The following is a 6,005-nucleotide window of genomic DNA, read 5'->3' as shown; positions in this document are numbered from 1 at the left end:
TTAATGTAGTACGTCAACTACACTCAAATTAAAAAATTAGGTGCGCCTGGGTGGCTCAGTGGGTTAAAGGCTCTGCCTTCGGCTCGGGTCATGATCCCAGGGTTCTGGGATCAAGCCCCCAAACGGGCTCTCTGCTTAGTACGGAGCCTGCTTCCTCCTCTCTCTCTGCCTGACTCTCTGCCTACGTGTGATCTCTGTCTGTCAAATAAATAAATAAATAATCTTAAAAAAAATTTTTAAAAAGAGAGACACCAGAGAGCCTACTTTCCCTTTCTACCACATAAGGACACAGCAAGAGAGTAACCATCTACAAACCAGTAAACGACCATGCTGGCAGCTGTCTCAGCCTCCAGTCTCCAGAAGTGTGAGAAAATAAATTTCTGGGTTTTGTTGTTGTTGTTGTTGTTATTGTTTTTAAGAGTTTATTTAGTTGAGAGAGGGAGAGTGTGTGTGAGACAGCACAAGGGTGGGGTGAGAGGCTGAGCAGGGAGCCCATTACAGGACTCAGTTCCATGATTCTGGGATCACGACCTGAGCTGAACAGGTCATGATCTGAACAGGTCTGATTTGTTAAGCAGACACTTAACAGACTGAGCCACCCAGGTGCTCCAAATTTCTATTGTTTAAGCCAAAAAGAAAAATCTATTCAATTGTACAACCGATTGGAATCAGGGAGCCCAGTTCACCACCCATTTCCAGCATTTATTATAGTGCTTAATAGTACATACTTCATATTTGCTTAATGAGTGAATAATATTCATTATAGTTTACTTTAGAACATTTCTAAGATGTATAAATTTAAAGGAAACAATCTGATAATAAATACTAATATATGTATGTCATCTCTGTAAGTAGAGGGTTCGTATACCATACCAATGGCTTTATTTAACATACTTTCTTGATGTTACCACCTAGTCTAGATTCTATTGCATGACATCAGAATTACTGCCACAGTGAGTCTTCTTCCCTGGAGTCACTCCTTTAGAGCACAGTCTGCATGGTTTTTTTCATATTACAGCCTTTTAAAATATGATTTCATCAACACATTTGTAATGATCAAAATCCTTAAATTGCTCTCTGGTTTCTTCTATATTAGGTATAAACTTCTTTACGGACTTCTTATACATTTAATTACAAACAATGTTTTTGTCTTTATAATTCCCTAGCATATCTTGCATTTCAACCAGAATCGTCTGATCACTATTCTGGGAACACACACACACAAAGACCTTCCTTTGATTTGGCCTTTCCCCTTTGCACTTTCACTTTGCCACATTCTTTTTGTTCTTCAAAGTTTGGCTCAGATTTCATCTTTTTGAAGACAATTTGACTGATTCTGATATTAAACTATATTTTGTTTCATGTTATTCTTTTCTACTGACCTAACGGCAACCTTCCACAAGACAGAATCTGTAGGTACTCCAGATTGAAATTTTTCAATATGCTGGTCCTGGGTCTCATTCAACGTTTGTTAATGATTTATAATAAAACAACTGAATGGAATAGAGAAGAAAGCAAAGACAAAAATCAAAATGTTTTACTATATAAACCTCAGGTTTTTTTTTTTTTTTTTCCTGAAACTTTTCTTTTTGTTGAATTGTGTGCGTGAATGCCTGTTCACAGTACAAATGCATTTCTAAACAGTGGATCTTAGTTCAAAAATTTTGAAAGCTACTATTTTATAGAGCCAAACACAGCATTTATCACATTATAAAAATCCAGTAAGTGGGGCGCCTGGGTGGCTCTGTGGGTTAAAAATCCAGTAAGCGCCTGCCATTTGATTTGTTGATAGGACTCTGAATTAATATATACAATCAATGGTAGGAAAGTAAGTCTGGTAGTGTACAAAATAATAATATTGGTGCTAAAGCAGTATATGAAAATATGATTTATTTAATCACTTAACAATGGCAAAGGAGGATTTAGTTTACAAATATAATATGACTCACTTGGTATTACTTAAACTTCCCATTATTCTGGTTTTTAAATTTAATCTCTTCTCTAATGAAAAATCAACTTCGGGTTGTGTATTTGACAAGCACCAGAAGACTAATGGGCTTGTGTTATTTTTTTTTAAGCACTGGGTAAGAAACGGATTTAAAAGTTGACCTAATATGTTGTAGTTTAATGAGTTTCAGACTTCAGAGCTTTATTTCAGTTCACCATAAACACCTGAATTCTCAATCTAATACTTCTCTCCATGGGATTGTCTATAATCTACGAAGAGGAATAAAGGTTTTGAGCTTTCAGAATTGGTATAGAAAAGTGCCTAATTTCAGAACTAAGTCAGTAGTGCAGGCTGCATTACATGGAATCGGTTTGTAATGAGATCTATATCAAGGACATATTCCATTGGCTTATGCTTCAGCACTGACCTCTGAAGGAAGCAGAAAAGATGGCAAGAGGATAAAGGCAGGTCTTCATTAACTAATATTTGATGGTATATGGTAAACTATGGAGCAGTAGCAGAGTCAATGGCAAAGCTCTCTGAAACACCACAAGTAAATGAACTATGATGGCAAAATCCTGTCATATTTTTCTGTCCAGTCTTTTTCAGCAGTTTTTAAGTGATATTATTTACTGATCATCTTTCTGCCTAACGTCAAAGGTTTGTTTTGTTTCTATTTGTGTGTGTGTGTGAGTGTGTGTGTGTGTGTGTGTGTGTGTGTTTTAAGAGAGAAAAAAGAGGGCTTTTGGTTGGTTTTCTTTTCTTTTGCTTTGCAAAGTGAAAAAAGAAGTCAAGGCAACACTGAGCTAACGCAAAGCTTGCAAATACAGCAGACGTGCATTTTTTGAGAGCAATAATAACGTGTAAAATAATGATGCTATTAAAGTCTAGCAAGTCAGGGCAGAGAGGAGGTGAGAGCGAGCAGGAGTAGAGGGGGCATCCCCAACCAGCATGAGGGCCATAGATAACCAGGCATGACCAAACACAGGGAGGAAAAAACGTACATGAATCACAGATCATATTTCACTTGGGAATTTGAGAGTCATAAAGCCTTTGCATTTTAAAGCTGGAAGGGACTTAGTTCAACACTCTCATTTCACAGAAGAGGAAATTGAATCATGTTCTGCTAAGCTATACAGTATGTATTCCGTGTTTGTAAAAATTGCAAGCAGCTTTTCAGAACCAGCACTACACACTAGATAAAATATATATTTGTCTCCCTCCCCCACATCCCTTTCCACTGTTTTCTTGCAAATTCTCTTTATCCTTCTTCCCCTTTTACTTGCTATTACTATTTCTTTTTATTTTATTTATTAAAACCCTAAGTGTCTTCAGATTTTCATGTGGAACACTAGGCATGGGAAATAGGTGAACCTTGTCTCTAGGAAGTTCATGATCTGATGGGTGAGAAAGATGTTACAGAAGACAGTAAAACTGCAGGAATGTAAGTTAAATAAAGGGGGATTAATGTGTGATTCTGTAATTTTCCATTAAAATGACAACTCAGCTATTCTCTAGATATATGGAGAATGTGATGATTAAGCTGAATTTTAAGGCATTAATAAGAGTTAGATTTTTGTTTATATTAGCTTTATATAAGCAGAGAGGGGGAAGAGGAGAGACTGTTACGTAGCTAGTGGTTTAGCTATAATACTCTGGGTAAAGTCCATCTTATTAAAGAGACTTGTTTTTCTACCTATATTTACTCCCTAGGGTGATCCTGTCTTGCCTCATGATTTTAAATACCATCTATTTTTTTCACAATGGGTTTGCATACACAGGTGTTATGCAAACCGCCACTAAACTTAAACCAAAAGGGGAAAGGAAAAGGCTCATATCAACATTGTTTTCATTGAACACATAGATTTGGGCAAATCTACCACTACTGGTCATCTGATCTACCAAAGTGGTGGGATCGACAAAAGAACTAATAGAAAAATTTGAGAAGGAGGTTGCTGAGATGGGAAGGGGCTCCTTCAAGTGTACTGGGTCTTGGATAAACTGAAAGCTGAACATGAATGAGGTATCACTGTGGATATTGCCCTGAGGAAATTCGAGACCGAGGAATGTTATATGACCATCATTGATCCTCCAGGACACAGAGACTGTATCAAAAACATGATTATAGGCACATCTCAGGCTGACCATGCTGTCCTGACTATTGTTGCCAGTGTTGATGAATTTGAAGCAGGTACCTCCAAGAATGGGCAGACCTTTGAGCATGCCCTTCTAGCTTACACACTGGGTGTGAAAACAACTAATTGCCAGTGTCAACAAAATGGATTTCACGGAACCACCCTATAGCCAGAAGAGACACAAATAAATCGTTAAGGAAGTCAACACCTACATTAAGAAAATTGGCTACAACACTGACACAGTAGCATCTGTGCCAATTTTTGGTTGGAATGGTGACAACGTGCTAGAGCCAAGTGTTAACATGTCTTGGTTCAAGGGATGGAAAGTCACCCATACGGATAGCAAAGCCAGTGGCACGATATGCTTCAAGCTCTGGATTGCATTCTGCCACCAGCTTGTCCAACTGACAAGCCCTTGCTTCTGCCTCTCCAGGACATCTACAAAATTGGTGGTATTGATACTGTCCCTGTGGCCCAAGTGGAGACTGGTATTCTTAAACCTGGCATGGTGGTCTCCTTTGCTTCAGTCAGTGTCACAACTGAAGAAAAATCCGTTGAAATGCACCATGAAGTTTTGAGTGAGACATTTGCTGGGGACAATGTAGACTTCAGTGACAAGAACATATGTGTCAGAGATGTTCGTCCAGGCAATATGGCTGGTGACAGCAAAAATGACCCACCAATGGAAGCAGCTGGCTTCAAAGCTCACATGATTTTCCTGAACTATCTTGGCCAAATCAGTGCTGGGTATGCACCTGTGCTGGATTGTCGCCTGGCTCATGTTGCTTGCAAGTTTTCTGAGGTGAAGAAGACTGATGATCGTTTTGGAGAAAAGCTGGAAGACGGCCCCAAGTTCTTAAAATCTGATGATGCTACTACTGTTGATATGGTGTGTTGAGAACTTCTCTAATTGTCCTCCTCTGGCCTGTTTTCTGTAATATGAGACAGACAGTTACTGTGGGTGTCATTACAGCAGTGGACAAGAAGAGAGCTGGAGGTGGCGAGGTCACCAAGTCTGCTCAGAAAGCTCAGATAGCTAAATGAATATTATTCCTAATACCCGCCCCACCCCCAGTGTTAATCAGTGGTGGAAGAATGGTCTCAGAACTGTTTGTATCAATTGGCCATTTAAGTTTAATAGTAAAAGACTGGTTAAAAGTAACAATGCATCATAAAACCTTCAGAAGAAAAAGAGAATGTTTTGTGGACCATTTGTTGTGTGTGTGTGTGTGTGTGTGTGTGGCAGTTTTAAGTTATTAGCTTTTAAAATGAGTAGTTTTTAATGGAAATGACCAAAAAAAGCTCACAGCATTTTGAGACCCATTAAAATAAAACTTTATTGAGAAAAAAATAATAAAATAAATGAATAAATAAATAAATGCCATCTACTTGCTGATGACATCCCAATCTATATTTTAGCCTATACTCCAGACTTATGTATATCCTACTGCTTACTCAATATCTCTATTCAGAAGTCCAACAGAATTTTTAATATAAATTATCTAAAAATAAAATCTGTGATTCCCCTTCAAACACTTAATTACTGCAAATTCCCCCACCTAATTGCTGACGTAAAAATCTTGAGGTCAGCTTACCTTCCTTTTTCCTTCAACGCAGGTATTCTAACTATATCTTCTCAAAGACACTTGATTTTTATTATCACTGATGTTACTACTATAGTCCAAGCCTTGTGGATATTTTATGGTTTCTTAATAGGTTTCTCTGTGGACTGCCTGGGTGGTTCAGGGGGTTAAGCTTCTGCCTTCAGCTCAGGTCATGATCTCAGGGTCCTGGGATCAAGTCCCCCATCGGGCTGTCTGCTAGGTAGGGAGCCTGCTTCCTCCTCTCTCTCTCTCTATATGTGATCTCTCTCTGTCAAATAAATAAAAATCTTTAAAAAAAATATAGGTTTCTCTGTGTCA

The 6,005-nt window shown here is 38.3% G+C and overlaps 1 pseudogene; it reads left to right on the top strand.

The window, feature by feature from the left end:
• Positions 1-3,348: 3,348 nt before the first annotated feature.
• On the top strand, positions 3,349-5,127 carry LOC132002658 (putative elongation factor 1-alpha-like 3; annotated as a pseudogene).
• Positions 5,128-6,005: the final 878 nt, after the last annotated feature.

Source organism: Mustela nigripes, chromosome 15 (genome assembly GCF_022355385.1).
Source record: "Mustela nigripes isolate SB6536 chromosome 15, MUSNIG.SB6536, whole genome shotgun sequence".
Taxonomy (NCBI): Eukaryota; Metazoa; Chordata; class Mammalia; order Carnivora; family Mustelidae; genus Mustela; species Mustela nigripes.
This window is presented reverse-complemented; position numbering and strand designations above follow the sequence as displayed.